General features: G+C 35.8%; 1 long non-coding RNA gene across 1 annotated transcript; it reads right to left on the bottom strand.

The window, feature by feature from the left end:
• Positions 1-19,314: 19,314 nt before the first annotated feature.
• Positions 19,315-19,972, bottom strand: LOC146405637 (uncharacterized). Its single transcript, XR_014838375.1, has 2 exons — positions 19,859-19,972; positions 19,315-19,362 (listed from the first exon to the last, which is right to left on the bottom strand). It is a non-coding gene; the product is annotated as an uncharacterized LOC146405637 (long non-coding RNA).
• Positions 19,973-20,056: the final 84 nt, after the last annotated feature.

The raw sequence follows: 20,056 nt of genomic DNA on the forward strand, positions 1-20,056 counted from the left end.
AGTCCTACAATACCATCCCCAACTTTAGATACCAATTATAAGTAGTAGGACCTCTGGTCACCTACACCTTCTGTTCACCTTGGTATAAATTAGAGGTTCCCATGACTCTCCATCCTTGGATTCTATCATTTACTGGAACATCTCACAGAACTCAAGAAAACATTCACTGACATCTACCAGTTTACTATAAAGGAGATGATAAATGATATGGCTGAACAGTCAGATTAAAGAGACACATAGAGATCTGGGAAGATGTTAACACAGGAACTTCAGTCTCTATGGAGTTGGGATGCACCACCTTCCAGGTACATGGATGTGTTTGCCAACCCAGAAGCTCCCTAAACCCTGTACTATGCTTTATCATACAGGCATAATGGAATATTAACTCTGTTACCTGTCCCTCTCTTGTCTCTGGAGAATGCAGAGTGGGGCCGAAAGTTTCAAGCTTTTAACCATGGCTTTGTCTTTCTGCTGACTGACCTATCCAGGAGTCCACTTAGAGTCACCTCTTTAGAACAAAACACATTCCTATTACCCAGAATTTCCAAGGACCTCTCAAAGAGTTCATTGTCAGGCATTCTTTTTGGTCAGGAAATTACAAAGGTCTTAGGAGCTCTGTGTCAGGAAACATTTTTTTCTTAATTTCACAGCTGTGCTGCAACAACTTCTAGTGTCTTGTGAACCACTTACCTATGACTGACATGACCCACAGAGAAAGCTAAAGGTAAAACTCCTTGCCCAAGAAGGGGTGGGTATTGAAAATAAAAGCTATTCAATGTCTAAGATTTAAACTTTTCCTGACTCATTAGTGTATGATGGCCATCTGGTTTTAAAAGAAAAAAAAAAAAACTATTCATTTGAAAAACCAACTCTTCAGTGAATGACCTGTGGATGGAAATCTGTGTTAAGATACTGAAAAATAATATTTTTGTTTAGTTTTTTATCCATCCAACAAAACAGGACTATGATGTGATAAGAAACAGCCTCCAAAACATAGTAACTTGACAAAACCAGTTTAATTTTTTCCATGTTAAATCTTAAAGATGGATCATAGGAGATTTCAATATTGTCACTTAGAAACCCAGGCTATGGAAATTCCATCTTAACACATAACTTCATGATCATCACAGCAAGGGAATGCCAGACTATACACAGGCTCTTAACATTCCCACCTCAGGTTGACACATATCATTTCTGCTCCAATTTTATTAGCCAAAACAAATAATACAGTCCACCTAACTTCACTCCTTTCGAATGCCTAGAAGTAGGAAGTAATACTTGTGAATACATTATGACACGTTTTGTATTTGAGCAGCTGACAATTCACATTTCTGGGTAAGAAGTAGAAAACACTCCTACTCAATTCTATAGCCTCTTTTTACTTAAAGTTCAAGTCTGACCCAAACATTTCAACACTTATTTTTTATTTCATTATTTAATTTTTCTAAATGATTTTTATTTTTTCCGTTACAGCTGGTCTACAGTGTTCTGTCAATTTTCTACTATACAGCAAAGTGACCCGGTCACATCTACATATATACATTCTATCAACACTTACCTTTTTAGATTAAAAGGACCTTAAAATCATTTTAAGTTTTAAAAGCAATGGATGCTCTGAAATTTCAGAAAGAGTAGGAAAGAACCATTGCAATTAAAAGTACTCATTTTCATTAGCTAGAGATATCTATTTCTTATTATCAAGAACTTCAAAACATATTCAAAAGCATCTAGATATTTGACACATGGCATTATATTGCTGAGCATATAAGGCTTATGGCTTTCTGCATGATAAGTAGTGATGCAATAGGAATTTGTATGCATCAATCTTTGCATAACTCTCTAAGTATCAGATTAGATAAAAATATAATAACTAAATCAAAAAGTGTGGACATTTTTAAAGTTCTTAGTGTATATTGCTCACCTGTAAAATCCAGGTCAGGAATTCTTGTCTCATTTGCCTTTGGATCAGCTGAATCAGAAAAGTGACTGCCGCATAGTAGGTCTTCACTAAGAATGTGCTAAATAAATCAACCTACTGCACAGACTTTCCAAAATTGTACTTTCAAATATAATTTTTTCCACAGAAGGTTAAGTCTATCACCTGTTGCCATCTTGGTCTGATTCATTATTTACCTAGTTTATTTCTTCCTGATACTCAATAAAGGAATAGGTATATTTAATGAGAGCCATTTCCTGGGAAGTAATGGTCGAGAGAAGGATTTAAATTTACTTTTCCCTCCAATTCTCCACCCCCCCCATATTTCCATGATACCTCAGGATTTAATAATTTGATAATCTTACAGCAAGAAAAATAAATATAATCAGTAGGCTGAAAATACTTACATCTTCCTAAAGCCTGGGTGCAGAATAGATGTTTGTTTATAGGTAAATAAATATAGGTAATATAAGTTACTGAGGTTTTGTGTGTGACCGACCAAACGACATATTAACGTCAATTGCATTTTGCCTCAGTTAAAAATTGTTCATGTTCTTCAAATTAATCCACATCCAAAATGTATATACTGTTTCCCATTTCTACACAGTACTATGATTCCAGATCAGTCTTTGACAAATTATTTAGCTTGCCTGGCTCACTTTTCTCAAATAATACAAACGAAGTATACATGTAGTAGTTTGATAGAGAGCCTCTATAGATCTTTTTTTTAAGAGCTTCTACATCTTAATTCCTAAATTAAGACATTTCACATAGCTTTTAATAATACAGTCCCACACTCCTGGAATTACAAAGTTAAAATTCATTCCTTCTTTTACCTTTCAACAAATTTCAGTTCTCTCATCTGTGTGCATGTAAATTCTATTAATGCTAATGGAGGCAATGCACGTGCTTACAGAGTGGAATATATCTCTAAATCACACTTTAATCTTTAGCTACATAACTCTGGCGTCTGTTCAAATGATACATGTGCCTCAAGTACACACTGTATGTCTGTTATTTCCTGTCTGGTATTAAAATTTATTCATGTATTTTTAGTAGCTATTACAACATTTTGGCCAACAAATTTTCTTATTATTATACATGTGTTGAGTTTTAACTGGGTGCTAGATGCGACTGTAAACATTCCTGATTTATTATAATGTAATTAGAATGTAAATTCGATTCCTGACCAGGTTATATTTGTTTTAAAAAAATGGAAATTTTCTGTTGTTTTCCACCTGGTTTAACATATGTAGTAAAGAGAAAACATAATGCAAACAAAATAAATATAAGTAACCTGGTTGCTTATTTCTGTACTGAATCATGGTTATCCTTATATAATTTAAACAAACATTTTAATACATACAGTTTTAAAAATCCAGTTAAATGACATCGTATTAGGTTTACTAAAAATATTAAAAATATTTTAACAATATTAACTTTTAGGAGGAAAGTGGTTAGCTAAATAATTTTGCATTATTTTTACATAATCCTAATTGATGTTCTGTAAAACTGCTTAGCTATTTCTTAAGAGAGCCCTATGCATCTCCATTTTCACATTTCTTCTTGCCTTTTCTACTTTTTATAATGTGGCCTCAAAAGGTTAAAAAAAAGAAGATGATCCTGAAATATTTAAAATATAGCATGGCCAAAATTTATATAATTTGAGGTGAAGAAAAGTGTTAATTTTTCTCTATAACTGATCTCTATTTTAAAACCCCATTCCAGTAAGAAAAAATTCCAAATTAAATATAATTTAGTCTATTTGTGTTTTAAACTGTGAATATTCAGTCAATGCAGAATTTGAAAATCTCTGTCAGAACAGTTTTTTCCCCTTCTTTCCCCTTTCCTCTTCCAGAAAGAATACAGGGAGTGTGAAGCTTTCATACTCTCAGGCAGTGATATAGGGAATTCTCCCGTGATCCATGCAGTTTCGTCGATTCTTTTTGTTGTAGCCCAGAAACCAGAGTCTTCAGGTATAAAATTCACCTTCTCAGCAAACACATGAAAAAATGCTCAACATCGCTGATTGTAAGAGAAATGCAAATCAAAAATACTATGAGATACCACCTCACACCAGTCAGAATGGCCATCATTAATAAATCCACAAATAACAAGTGCTGGAGGGGCTGTGGAGAAAAGGGAACCCTCCTGCACTGCTGGTGGGAATGTCAACTGGTACAGCCACTATGGAGAACAGTTTGGAGATACCTTAGACATCTATCCATAGAACTTCCATATGACCCCGCAATCCCACTCTTGGGCATCTATCCGGACAAAACTCTACTTAAAAGAGACACGTGCACCCGCATGTTCATTGCAGCACTATTCACAATAGCCAGGACATGGAAACAACCTAAACGTCCATCGACAGATGATTGGATTCGGAAGAGGTGGTATATATACACAATGGAATACTACTCAGCCATAAAAAAGAATGACATAATGCCATTTGCAGCAACATGGATGGAACTAGAGAATCTCATCCTGAGTGAAATGAGCCAGAAAGACAAAGACAAATACCATATGATATCACTTATAACTGGAATTTAATATCCAGCACAAATGAACATCTCCTCAGAAAAGAAAATTATGGACTTGGAGAAAAAACTTGTGGCTGCCTGATGGGAGCGGGAGGGAATGGGAGGTATTGGGAGCTTGGGCTTATCAGACACAACTTAGAATAGATTCACAAGGAGATCCTGCTGAACAGCATTGAGAACTTTGTCTAGATACTCATATTGCAACAGAACAAAGGGTGGGGGAAAAAATGTAATTGTAATGTATACATGTAAGGATAACTTGATCCCCTTGCTGTACAGTGGGAAAAAAAAATTCACCTTCTACAGGAACTTTGGATCATATAGCACCCACACATTCTCAGACCCTTCACCTAGCCCTATTCTTCAGCCATCTAATCTCTTACATGGTGACATGTTGGATGTGGCTTTATTCCCATTTCAAGACTTCTGTTAGAGAGTTGAAATACTGGGAACTCCCTGGTGGCCTAGCAGTTAAAGGATCCAGCATCATCACTGCTGTGAGGGCAGAGCTATTAACTAATAATTTTAAAACGTTTGCAATTTCCTAAACCATGCTTAAGAAGCCAGGACTTAGGATCCCTTCACTAGAACCTGTGTGTTTTCATTACTCTTAACTTCTGCCTACAAGGCCCCTCCCCATGTTTAAACACCCAAGTGGGAAGCCAGGACATTCATCTCTAACCTTTCACTGCCTTTCTCTTTCTCCTCTTCTCAGTGAAAGAATTTTATACTTTCCCTTCCTATCTCACCAGAATTGAGGCTAAAATGTGTATTTCTTTTTTCTTTTCCATGGCATTTGCCCTCTTCCTCCCTTATTTCTTACTAACATAACCCAGACTTTTTCCAGGTATGAGTCAGAGATGTGTTTCAGAGGGGCCTGAACCCTTTCCCAACTCCAGAGTGTATAATTTGGATTAAGCCATCCATGGTAATTCCATTACTCTGGTTACTTAGTTTAGGAATGACATGTGATGCAGTTATTTTCATTGAGATATGAGAAAAGACACACTGGAGGCTTCTGGCAAAATGTTCCTTCTTTAAAGAGAGACAAGAATGTGAATGTCCTCTTCTCCCATGCAGCCTTTGGATATTATTTATGAGGACATAAGGTAGAATCAGTGAAGTCCATTATCTTGCACCAATGTTACAAGAGTAGCCACCATGCTAAGATTGGTAAACAGAATAAAGATTAAAAAAAAAAGTGGTCCTTAATAATGTCATTGAGCCATCAAGCTAGACACCCTACCTAGAATCAATCATCTCAAGATTGCCTTTTACATGAGAAAATATTTCCTTATTGTTAAACAGTTCTAGCTGGTTATTACTTGGAGCCAAATGCACACTAACTGATTATTTCTTTCTTGGGGTAAAAAAGTTGGAAGGGTCATAGGGACAGAAGTCAGAGATGAGACTGGAAAAACTATATAGAAATACATTTTTTAAAAAAGTATACCATAAGAAATACACTCTTTAAAGTGAGATGAGAGATACGGAGTATCATTTCACAATTCTCTGAGGGGGCTCAGCTGCAAAAGATTTATTGGTGAATTCAGGTTCCTACCCAGGAGCAGTGAGTCACGACTAGCTACCTGGATATTACTGAGGCTAGATTTAATTCAGCCTGCATTTTAAAAGAGTGACCAAAGTTCTACTAGTCCCTATTTGGTGGCATCTTTGACAGAGTCCCAAATGTCTACAGTACTTAAAAGAGAACTCCAGAGAGTTCTTAATAACTCAGATAAAAAAAAAAAAATACAAGTGACAACTCTTACTTATCAGATGCTGCCTTCTATTATTTTTGTTTTTTTAAGTTATAAATTCACATAGTTTATGCAGTCAATGAGTTCTTGCAAAATTTTCATTAAGAGAAAAAAAAATCAGTCTCTCTTCCTTACTATCATATTATGCTTCCAGACAATCATCTTAGCTCCTTAATATTAATCTTTTGGAATATGGTAATGTATTAGTTTGCTAGGGCTGCCATAACAAAATACCATAGATTGTGCCTTAAATAACAGAAATTTATTTTCTCACAGTTCTGGAGGCTACAAGTCTAAGAACAAAGTGTCAGCAAGTTTGGTTTCTCCCAAGGAATTTCTCCTTGGCTTTAGATGAAAACCTGTGTGCCATCTATGAAGAAGACACACTTGTCCTCCATATCCTTTTCTCTGTGCCCAGGTATTCCTGGTGTCTCTCTGTGCATCCTAGTCTTTTCTTATAAGGATACCAGTCAGATTAGATTAAGCCAACCATGGTAATTCCAACCTAATGGTGTCATTTTAATTTAATTACCTCTTTAGCAGCCCTAGCTCCAAGCACACTTGAAGGTACTGGAGGTTAAGTCTTCCAACAAATGAATTTGGTGGGGAGCACATTTCAGTTAATAAAAAAGAACTTAAATTTAAAATATGTATATAGAAGTTACTATATAGCAGTGCAGTGGTGGTTTAAGCTCACATATATATTAACCTCACAATAACCCTGTGTGATGTGTATTATCATTATCCCCCTTTTATAGATGGGCACTGATATAAAGAGAAGTCAAGTAACTTCCCCAAGGCCCAGTAGCAGAGTTATTATTCAAAACTAGTCGGTCTGGACACGAAGTTCATGGGGGTTTTTTTTGGGGGGGGGGTTCTTTTTTTTTTTTCTTTTTTGTCTTTTGCCTTTTCTAGGGCCACTCCCCCGGCATATGAAGGTTCCCAGGCCAGGGGTGGAATCGGAGCTGTAGTCACTGGCCTACGAGCCAGAGCCATAGCAACGCGGGATCCGAGCCACGTCTGCGACCTACACCACAGCTCAGGGCAACTCGGGATTCTTAACCCACCGAGCAAGGCCAGGGATCGAACCCACAACCTCCTGGTTCCTAGTTGGATTCATTAACCACTGAGCCACGACGGGAACTCCTCGAGGTTCATGTTCTTAACACTAAAGTATGCTCTATTCTTATAGTGCTACTTTTCTCTATAGAAGATAAGCAATTAGTTCTTTTTCTAACCCCGACAAATACAGACATAAGAACACATGCATATACACATCTATTTTCCCATCATTCTCTCAATATTATTGCATTAATTTTATCAGTATTCAATGTTTACCCTTTATGGTTATGTATGTGTTTTTTACAGCTAGGCAGTAAAGATAATAACTTTTTCTTTCTTTTTTTTTCTTTTTCGGGCCACACCCCATGGCATAAGGAAGTCCCCAGGCTAGGGGTCGAATCAGAGTTACAGCTGCCTGCCTAAGCCACAGCCACGGCAACAGAGAACCCAAGCCACATCTGCGACCTACACCGCAGCTCAGAGCAACACTGGATGCTTAACCTGCTGAGCCAGGCCAGGGATGGAACCCACATCCTCACAGATACTAGATTCTTAACCTACTAAACTCCTACTTTTTATTTCTTGAATAAGTTTTCATTTTCCTGAAGTTGGTAACAATCTTGTTTTTACATTTGCTTAGTTTTCAGTGTAGTTTTCACCAATTTAATTCCACACTCTGAAAATTATTAAATCTCTTCTCAATCTTTTATTCATTGTAAGGTATGATTTCATCTTGGAAATTTCTACCAGTGCTTTCAGACTTGCTCCAATCTGGATGGTTTATGCTCTGAAGCCTAGGACACAGTCAACATCTTGATATTTCCCTTAACCATTGTCATTATTTTGCTTTCCCTTTGCATTGTTCTTTCATGGATACTACATCTTGAAGTTTATTAAACAAAGATTTCATTTTGGGGAGTATATCTTCCAGGAGTTCCAAAAAAGACAAATGGGAGGTAAATAAGAGAACTTGCAGGTTTCCAAATGTCTTTATTCCATCTCACAATTAATAGTTTGGTTGGATATGGAATATTAGCTTGGAAGTAATTTTTCCACTTCCAGTGTGCTAAGAAATCATCCTGATTCTTATTACTTTGTATGTGACCTATCTATTCTCTCTGGAAATTTACAGAATCTTCTTTTTGTCCCACAGTGATCTGAAATTTTGCTGAGGTACCCTATCTTTATAATTGAGCCAAGCACTCAACCTGGAAACTCATACCCTAAAATCTAAGAATATTATTTTGCTGATGATTGCTTTCCCCTTATTCCCCCATGACACCCATTTCCTCAGCTGTTTTTTTCTGAAACATTTTTTATTCAGATGCCAGATATTTAGATTGACCTTCAGAACATCTTGTTCTTTCCTCTTCCTTTTGCTCTATTTTGAGATTTCCCAAACTTTATCTTTCAACTTATCTATTGAGTTTTTCATTTTTGCCATCATATATTTTTTTAACTTTCAGAAGCTCTTTTACATTCTTTCAAATTTTCTTCTGTGGTCTTGCTTTTTTATCATAGATGTAATGTCTTCTCATATTTATCTGAGGTTATTAATCTTTTTATTCCCACATTTTTCTATTTATTTGTTTTGGATTCTGTTGTAGATAGGGTTCCCCTAAACTCGATATTTAGAGAAGGTTATTTGGGGAATGTCTTCAGGAACAAAATATTAAAGCAAATAAGGAAGGCAGGATTGGGCCATTGAGAAGATGACTTGTGATAGTTTCAACAGCCAATCCCACAGGGAGCTCTGAAACTTGGATGGTCCTTTAGAGTTGTTTCTTTTTCATTCTCAGTGGAGGAAAGGGAACCAGGTCTTTGTGATGCCAGTTCACACCCTACATCTCAAACAGACTGGATGTTGGCTGCTCTGAGGACAGAATGCAACCATGGGCAAAGTAACACTTCTCAGCCACTCAGTAGTCAACATTATCAGCAGCTGGAGGAAGGAATGCTTCAGTCCTTGTAAGTCCAATCTGAACAGTGCAATACAGCATCCACTACAGTCTTCATTGTTCATATTAAAAGCTTTCCTGAGTTAATTAGGGATGTTTTGTTTTTCATACTTAAGAATGAGATACTAAAAAGTTGCTTGAAAACTCTAAGTTCATGCTAGGACTAGTCACCTGAGCTTTACTGTATAGTGTTTGGTCATTTCACTGGATTCCCCAATGTCTTTCCTCCTGAATAGTCAGATTTCATAAAAAAAGCATTTTCAGCCTAGACTGGATTGTCAACACTCTGGACACCAAATGAGGAAAGAGAGAGATGAGAGGAAAGGTCTTGGTATTCAGTAAGCAAATGATCAATTAATCACTTTGTTATCAGCAAGTTCCTTACCAGCTCCTACCTCTTCGGGGTACATCTTTAGTGTGTGTGTGTGTGTGTGTGTGTGTGTGTGTGTGTGTGTGTGTGTGTGTTTTAACCCATTCCTGGTACATCTTTTGTGTGTGTGTGTGTGTGTGTGTGTGTGTGTGTTTTAACCCATTCCTGGTACATCTTTTGTGTGTGTGTGTGTGTGTGTGTTTTAACCCATTCCTGGTACATCTTTTGTGTGTGTGTGTGTGTGTGTGTGTGTGTGTGTGTGTGTGTGTGTGTTTTAACCCATTCCAGACACTGAAGTCTGAAGACTGGGGAAGGGAATATACCTGGCTGTGCAATTGGGATTTAACTGCTTAAAGACATTTTCAACGCTTTTCCTATTTTTAGCCCTACCTATAATCTCATTTCCAGAGGTAAATGGAGAAGCCAATTCCTGAGCCTTTAGAATATCCTACAACGTGAAAGTTTGTTTTTCCCACTGTCAGCAAAGAATATGGCTTTCTTGGACTGCTGATTCATTACCATTCGTTCATCTGCTTTCCAGCTTCCAGAAATTTGTCTTCCTCTTCCATTTTCTCTGTCCTTGTGGGTATATGCCTTTTTAAAAATACTCCTTTACTGTCATTTTAGAAAATAAAAGTATATATGCATCTACTTAATCTGACTTACATATTCTTTTTTTCTCTTTCAAACATACACATTTTAAAAAATAGGTAGAACAGTCTCATGGTTCTACAGAAAATGTCTTTTTAACTCATCTCTCAGCTACCCAGTTGCCTCTTTTGTCTCTAATCCCAACCAAGCAATCATTTGTATTATTCCTTTGTGTATCCTCCAAGAGTTTATAAATATTTTACATATATATATGTGTATATATATACACTTACTGATTTTTACAGAAAAGTTAGCTAAGACTGTTCGGTACCTTGAAGTTTTCATTATATATTGCTTAAAGCGCTTGCATATCACTGTAAAGCTTGGTCACATTCTTTTTAACAGCTATATAGTATTCTATTCAATCAACCTATCAAGGGACATCTATTTTCAATTTTTACTATAATAAACCTATTAATAATCTTAAACACATATAATTTTGCATGTGCACAAGTATATCCATGAGCTAAATTCCAAAAAACAAGTTTCTTAGCCAAGTGATGTCTATCATTTATAATGTTGTTAGACATTATCAACTGCCCTCCATGGAGGTTGCACCAGTTTTTAATCCCAGCAGTGGAAAAATGTCTGTTTATTTACACTCCCCCAACAGAGTGCATTACAAAAATAAATGAATAAGTGAAAATAGTGTATCAGTGTACCTTGTCATTTCTCTTTGTACGAGTGTATCAGTGTATCTTGTCATTTCTCTTTGTACGTGTCTCATATATCTGAGACACGTTTTCATTTCATTTTGCTTGAGTTGCTTTCAATTCTTCATAATGCAGTGTTAAAACTTTTCTTTGGGGAGGAAAACTCTGTGTTTGCGTGTGTGTGTGTGTGTGTGTGTGTGTGTGTGTAAACAAAAATTCAAAGGCATCATGACTACACTGTTAAGCCAAATGTATTATGATAGTATACAAAAAATATCTCTTGCTTTATCTAAAACATCACATGTTGGTATTTTCTAATGACAAGAGAAGTTATCTATAGCAAGGCATTTCTCCAACAGAAGAACATATGGTCAGAAGGTACATTATATTAACTGAAATTTTGAGTTGACTAGTCTAGATTGAGGAAATATGTTTGGAAAAATAGTTAGTCCACATCTGGGATACGTTAAATCAACCATGGGTATTGCAGAGAAAATATTGGGCTTAGAATCAGAAGGCAGAGTACATTACATTAGTTAGGTAATGTAATCATTCTTAGCCTCAATTTCCTCATCTGAAAACTAGAGACAGTAATATCTGTTCCACAGAATTTGCAAACTGTTCACCTCTAAGAACCACTAATATAAATTACTTCTAATCAATAATATCAGGAAAGTGGTAAGTAACATGAGCCAGGTTAAAACATCTAGAATATAGAAACAGAATTACTTAACCCATAAAAAATTGCGGAATATTAAGAGATACAAAGTATAAACAAAAATAGTACCTGACACTCTAAGAAAGCATGTATAATCTAAAGACACAAAAGAGAATGCCCTCACAACTAGAACTGAGGCAAAAAGATTCAACAATTTTGTAGTTACAGAACTTACCTATTTTATAGTTATAAATACTATAGTACATGTGAAAATGTTTCGTAAAATCTATAAGCCTTTAAATCTCAGACAGAAGCCAGTAGAGTAGGGAATAAAATATATTGAATTGGCAAAACTCAGAAATGTGTTTTGTGGAGTTCCCGTCGTGGCACAGTGGTTAACAAATCCGACTAGGAACCATGAGGTTGCAGTTTTGATCCCTGGCCTTGCTCAGCGGGTTAAGGATCCAGCGTTGCCGTGAGCTGTGGTGTAGGTTGCAGACGTGGCTTGGATCCCGCATTGCCATGGTTCTGGCATAGGTCGGTGGCTACGGCTCTGATCAGACCCCTAGCCTGGGAATCTCCATATGCCACAAAAGCGGCCCAAGGAAAAAAGGAAAAAAGACCAAAAAAAAAAAAAAAAGTGTTTTGTGAAAAAGATTTTTTTCTGTTTTATGTAGGTCATCCTATACATATTTTAAATACAAATTATTCTCAAATAAAGACTGAATCTATATTTTCATCTTTAGATTTACTAAAAAAAAGTTTGTCCACAAATCAAGAAAACCTAGTATCTTATTTCTCTGTTCTTATATTTTAATTTAAACTTATAAGAAATACTTATATGGAATACAGAGGCTTTTAAAATGCTTCAAAAAAAATAAAAATTAATATCATGTATCTGTCATGTGAAATGCATGTTCTTCCTCAGATTTAATTCTTTAGTTGCAGCAATAGGTCCCCCTGGTGGAGGTTGAAAGTATATTTTGTCCTATTTTTCTCTCTTTCCAAATCATTACGCTAATTTGAAGTCAGATTACATACATTTACATTCTTCCTTGAAGAAATGTATAGGCGAAGGTTTAAGAGAAGAATTGGCTGGTTAAAGAAATCAGAAGACCTGTGGATCGACTGTCAACTATTGTACATGTAAATTTGTTCTTAGCATACTCAGAACGACAAGAATCAGAACCCCTTCCCCTAAAAAGTACATCCTCAAAACATAAAGATTTAGTTAATAGAGATAAACAAAAATGAATATTAAACAAGACAAAGATTTTAAAAATTAGACCCACAGATTGTAAGAATCTAGCTAAATAACTCCTCTTATTGGCTTATATCTGTTAACATATACAAGGCAAATAAATGGCTCCTTAGACACAAAAGCACAATCACTATTTACTGAAAACTCACAAAAATATTACCAAATTGAAGTACCAAGAATTACACTTTTCATCTTTAGGTTACATGGGATGATACCCTAAGTGATATAAAATGGAAGAAATAAGTATGCCAACTTCTCCTATGTATGAATGCAACAGAAGTTTTTGAAATGAAACCAGAACACCTGGTTCAGGTGTTCCCATTCAATTCCATCAGTGGACATCTACCCACCATCACCTTAGAACAGTATGTAACTTAGATTTCATTCTGTGCTCCTTTGAAAACCCAGGTCGAGTCAGTCCAGGACAAAAACAGAAATTTAGGACACTGTTTTCCATACCCTAGAAGTCCTGGAGACCCCAGAACATCAATATCAGATTGTAAATGCACAAACCAATAACTACTCAGCAGTCCTTTGCCAGCAGCATCTCTCTGCCACTTACCCTTTCCTTAAAACTGTCAGCTTCTCCCATAGTACCCTTAAATCGCTGGTTTATTTGAGGCCTATGAGCCCCTGAGCAGCTATTGAAATGGTTAGTGTATTCATCTATGCCCAATTCATCAGAATACTGAACTACTTTTTTAATCACTGGGCCATATATTATAGCAATCCTAACTGATTTTAATTTCATGTTTCTAGACTTTATTTAGAAAATAGTGTATGGGGTATGACAAAGGGCAAATAAAAGAGTCCATGAATTAACTTTCACTTCAGACACTTCTACACTGACACAGCTAAGTCTCAAACTCTCTCTTTTCTTCCACTTCGCCCACCAACCTTCAACCACAGATGCTTCTTGGTTAACTCGAGACTTCTCCAATCCCAGGGAGACAAAAGGAAGGCGAGAACAAAAGTAAGCAGCTATTTTTGACAGGAAGATAAGGCTTATGCCAGGTCTTTGCTAGCCAGTTCATTTGAAAACTCTTTCAAATTAACCCTGAATAACTGAAGTTGTCTTATATGTCTCATCTTCCTTCCATATTGTTTATAATTTATTGCTTCTAATTTAATAAACTTACTGTATTTGTGCTGGGGAAGTTTGCTATAAATCTTTCTTTGGAAAAAGATGATACAAATTATCAATAAAATAGAAACAGAGAACTCTTTTTAAAAATTGCCTTTTTCTTTCTTTTTCATATGAACTAATCCTTTAGAAGTAAAGACTCTAATAGCTGTGGAAACCAAGATTAGCATTTTTATGATAATTAAAAAAAAAAAATCTTTTGAGGAGTTCCAGTAGTGGCTCAGTAGTTAGAGAACCCAACTAGTATCCATGAGGAAGAGGCCTCGATACTTGGCCTTGCTCAATGGATTAAGGATCCGGCATTGCCATGAACTGTGGTGTGGGTTGCAGACATGGCTCAGATTCCACATTGCTGTGGCTATGGCATAGGCCGGCAGCTGCAGCTCTGATTAGACCCTTAGCCTGGGAACCTCTGTAAGCTTCAGGTGCAGCCCTAAAAAAAAAAAACAAACTTTTGATCATAATAACTTGAGTAGAAATATCAATTCTTAGGATTTTAAACTTATTTTCACCAAACGGAAATAGTTAACATTATTCCTGTTTTGACCAAATGTAAACAGTATATGATTTATATAATCCTCTTCTCTGAGATAGCCCAGTGCCCTAAGAAAATACTCTCTTCACATTGACTGAACACTTGGCTTACTTGTTACTCATTTGCTTATGAACATTCCAAAGAAAAAAACAGTAACTACTAATAACAAATGTAGGTTTAAAATTTTCCTCAGAGAAGTATCTTTGCTACCCAGGTACGGTGCATCTGAAAGTCTCCTGGAGGCTTTGGAGATCCCAGAATTTCCAGGATCAGACTATTGAACACTAAGTCACCTGTGCCCACAGACCAAAAATTCCAACTATAGTTCATGTCTAATTATGACAATTCATATTTTAATAAAATTTTGCTATTCACAAAGCATCTTTACAAGCATAATCCAATTTATTTTTTCCCAAAGCCAAATAAGGTAGTTATATAAAATTTTATTTTACATTAAAGTTTCTAGTTTTTTAAAATCTTTCCTTTTTCTTTTCATCTTTGCTATAGCAATGAAACCAACAAATTAGATTTGAACAAAGTTTTCTTTCATAACAAAAAATCTTTAGAATCTGAATCTTGCTGATTATTTTTGCCTTTGAGGTAGTTATTTTGTTTTTATCGCCAATGTTGAAAAACATCACACCATCTCTTAGGACTTAGGTTGGCAATAATTATCTCCCAGCAGTAATGGTATATAAAAAGTCTCCTGGAAAGTTTAGTTTTGGCCAGCTATTTCAGATTTAATTGAATATTGTCTTAAGAGAAAATGAAAGAGGAAAATGCAGAGCTTGCTTAAAGTATGATTAAGTCTACCAGCTTAGCAATGATTTTAAATGCCTGAATTTTCAACACAAGCAAATGCATATTTTCTAACAAAAGATTCCTCCTCAGTAGGCCAAACACAAGTTTTTAACCTGCTGTTAAATTTAAGGAGGTCATCCATGATAGAGAATGATTTGGAAATGTTTTTATCTTTTAGCATTTAGCTGATATATGCAGAATGATTTTTACTCTGAAGACATATCCATCAGGAGTAGACTTGCATCAATAAGTCACCAGAATTTATGTTCTACAACAGTACACGTTTCCTAGCTGTCAGGCTTACACAGACCTTTAGGAAGACCTTGGGGATAGACAGTCTGTAGTAATGCCATACAGAGAAAATGACTGCTTCTTTATAGAACACAGTAGTGTGTGGGCCAAATGCTACAAGCACATAAAATTAGAAATATTTAACTCCAGGGATTCTATTAAGTATCCCTGATTTCTCTTATTATGGGATAAAGAAAACCCATTTAAAAATATTTTTAATTAAGTATAAAATAGAAGTAACCATGCTGACCTTTGATTCTATAAAATATTAGTAATCTTCTTAAAATTATCATATAGTGAAAAAATATTTTAAATGTTCTCAGAACAGCACAAGACATACAGGTTGTCAAAGTCCTAAAGAAAAGTATAATTTGGATTTTTATAGATAATACTATTAATAATTGTATTTAAGATTTACGGTATACCTCACAAAGGTAACTCTGACATAAACATACTACCTCAGAAAAACCAGAGATTTCATTTCACTAGTGTTAAATTATACTTGGCAATCTTTCATTAGAGTCTTAGATAAAGTTTTCAATAAATGGTTTAACTACAGGATGACAGATAACTGAACTCAGAATCAGGAAATATAGCAAATTCCACCTATTTCAACTGAATGGGGGGAGCCTAGGCTCTTTAACTAAGATCTCCAAGACCCAACTAAGCTGCCATCCAGATGACTGCCATATTTCATCCCAAGAATTCTGTTTGTAACCCAAACACTAAACAAGCATCACTGTTACATTAAAATGCCCCTCACTGATCCCCTTCCCAAGGCACCTCCAATGAGACCTACAAGAGCTTTGCTTCAGACAATCGGTTCCATAAACCTTCCTCCCCTTCGGCTAGATGCCTCCAAAACCCTCCCACACATCTTTTTACCAAAACACTCCAAATCCAGAGGTTCCTTCATTCCCTACCAAGAATTTGATTTCTTTCTTCATTTAAGAAGCCCCTAAAAAAAAAAAAAAAATCTTCTCCACAAAGGTTAATTGGAATAAATGTTTACTAAATTTTACGCTCAAAATGAAAATCTTTTGAGTCTTTACTACTCAATATTATGCATTTTCGCAATCAGTATTTGCTTAAGTATTTGTATTTTTAATTATTTCTTTCCATTTACTTTTTCAATGTGCTATCTCTGTGATTTTATTTAAAGACATATAATCTATCTAAGCTTATTAGCTTCCAAACATCTAGCACCAGATATTAACTCACATGGAATAAGACAATGAATGTCATGCTAGATTAAGTACAATATTTAATGACTTTTGCTGCTGAGCTTCTGATTTGCAGGTCCTATCTCTTTAGTTTTGCAGTTTTTTAAAATTCTGATCTTTATACCTTGAGGTGGTCTATAAAAGTAACTGTGAGGAGACAATGTAATCTAGTGGCTATGAGTGAGCTCTGGAGTTAGAAAGCTTAGGATCAAGTTTCAATTCCAATTTGTACTACCTTAATCAAGTTACTTAAACCCTCTAAGTTTTGGTTTTCTTGTGTGTAAAATAAAGACAACCTAACAGTTATCTACCCCAGGTTATTAAATTAAGATATATAATGTATGTAAATACCCTATGTGTGCCTGGAACACAGCAGCACTAAATTTTTAAAAAGATATTTCCTTTATAAAACTTGGTTGCAGAATGGATAAAATATTCATGTGAAAAAAAACTACTTATATAATTTCATGTAAGTATAAAGGAAACAGGTTGAAAGAATCCTCTCTAAAATAACAATGGTTACTATTCCCAGAGATCAAGTGACAGTATGTCCTAGTTTGCCTAGGCTTGTTCTGAATTACACCTGTTGTCCCAATATATAGTCTCCTCCAAACTACTTCACTCTCAAATAACATGGTTCAAATGCTAAAGTATATAGTCATCTGTGCTGGTTATTAAACCAGCCACTTGCACCCCCAGCTCCAAACCACTATTCTATACTCAAATGTGTAATACTGGGGTAAACATTTCCCCTTTGCCAGCTGAATTTTTGTTAGGCTCCACTAAAAAGTGAACCAGAAGAATAGAACAGGAAGGCAGAAGGGGGAAAGAATCTTGCTATTTCCTGTTTGCCTACAGTTGCTGTCAGCATCCCCAAAACAATTCTTTCAGGAGCAGCACTCCATTCTCCAGCTTTTTCTCAAGATTCCCCAACTTAGCTTCATCATTCCCCATCAATAATAGCAACACCCACCAGTGCCCCCCTCCTCAAGAGTCTCTGAGACCCTGCTCTATAGTACCTCTCCTCTAAGCTTTTAGTTTCTAGTAACTACAATCTCTACTCTCAGCTATTTCAGTGGTCCTTTTCTAATTTTTTGGTTCTCCAGCAGCAATTTAACCTAACCCCTTATAACACTCTGAAAAATATCCAGTTGTGCTCTTCCTCCTGTCTGAAGTCCAAATGAAACTGATACTATTCAGAGGAATGGGAATGGGATTGGGGATTAAAATTTTTTTTCATTTTGCTTTCATTTCACTGTCTTTATATATTACTTATGTAATTTAATTACATACTTTATTTTTTGGCAATTATTTTGCCTTCTTTGCGTTGGTCTTGGAACATTACAAATCATTTTTTTAAGAACACATCACTAGTAATTCCTGAGAGAATTTACTTCCAGAGATCAGCATCAGATAGATGGCTTAGGGAGCTGAGGCAATCAGCAACTCAACTGGGTCTACTCATCATATTTGCTAACCCAAGGCCATTAACACTGGCACAACTAAATTTGAAAGGCTTCCATTAGAAGTGCTGTAGGAATTTTCTGTAATAAAGGATTAAATAAGCCTAGCACAGTAACTACACCACACGTTAAGTGCATTAACAAATATATTTTTGATTTCCTCCCCATCCCAACTACTTACCACCAGACCCTAATCTAGGAACTACTGATAAGACACAAAACCTTTTTAGAAAGCAGGCTTTGTTGGCTATAAGAAAAGATCTTAGCTGACACATCCCAAACTATCAAAAGTGTACCAAGACACTAGAACAGCAAATGCACTAGCTAAGCTTAGCAAAAAAGTTATTTTTTTTAATATCATGAAATGCCATTCCATAATAAATATAACTATAATGATAAATGACTGATACCTACCTTCACTTCCCTCTTTTTTAAAGCAAATTCACTCCTTTCTTCTCATTACCACCTTCACTCAATTGTATCAGCCTTTTGACTCCACAATTACTGATGATGATTATTATTTTTTTTTTTGTCTTTTTGCCATTTTCTAGGGCCGCACCCACAGCATATGGAGGTCCTCAGGCTAGGGGTCAAATCGGAGCTGTAGCTGCCGGCCTACACCAGAGCCACAGCAATGCAGGATCCGAGCTGAGTCTGCAACCTACACCACAGCTCACAGCAACCCTAATCCGAGCGAAGCCAGGGATTGAACCCGCAACCTCATGGTTCCTAGTCGGATTCATTAACCACTGAGCCACAATGGGAACTCCCATTACTGATGATTATTAACACTGGAAAAAACTTGAGAATAATCCACATTCTTCTATAGGAGAAAACTTTCATGAACATAAAGAACTGAGGTGAGCACTCTTCCCTCAACCCACAGTAAGAAGAAACAAAACTCTGGCATCCTAAGAACTGTATTAAGAATAAAAAAGTTATCTCTGTGGCAAATGTACCTTGTGTTATTTACTCCAAAAAAGTGGCAGAAGACTAGCACCTGGATTTATTTTTTTTTTGTTTTATTCTTCTTTTTCTTTATTCTTCAATTTCCTGGAAATCAAAATATTTTGTGATTGAAAAACAGAAGGCAATTCATCAGTAAAATTGATAAAAAAATTCTTCAATTTTACAGTCTATTTGTTGCTCTGAATACTGGTACTACTGTGAACACTGACATCATATTTAAAATTATATTTTAGTATGGTGAACAATTAACTTGCTTTCTAGGTAACTGTTGGAAATGTCACCAGTTATATTATTCTCTATTGATTTTTGGTAAATTTCTAGTGGATAACTCTTTCTGTTATACTCTAGGAGGCTCAGGACACTTAAAGTGCCTCAAATTATTACTATACTTTAGATTTAAAACAAGAAACTTAAAGGAAACCCACTGAAAAAGACAAATGAACTTTCTTCCTGAACAGTTCATATACAACCAGGAACCAGATTATTAGTGAAAGACTCTTCCTCCCTATGACCTGCCTCCCATAAATCAAGGGTGTCCCCCCAACACACACCTCTACAAGGAACAAAAACCCACCAATACCTGGAAAATTTGTCTCCACTGTTTCCTGGTGAATCACAGAATGTTCCTTTATACAGGTAAAACAGAGCCTTAAATGATTTCTGTGGCTTAGTTTTCTATTTTCATCACTGTGACGTTTGAGTGATGATTATCTTAACAGATCAAAATTCCAAAATTTAAACCTTTCACTTTGTCAAGAAGTTAGATGATTCAAACTGT

Source organism: Sus scrofa, chromosome 2 (assembly GCF_054392235.1).
Source record: "Sus scrofa isolate SSC_HxYL_T2T_F1_AM1 chromosome 2, Sscrofa_HxYL_maternal_Yorkshire_Landrace_v2.0, whole genome shotgun sequence".
In the NCBI taxonomy this organism is placed as follows: domain Eukaryota; kingdom Metazoa; phylum Chordata; class Mammalia; order Artiodactyla; family Suidae; genus Sus; species Sus scrofa.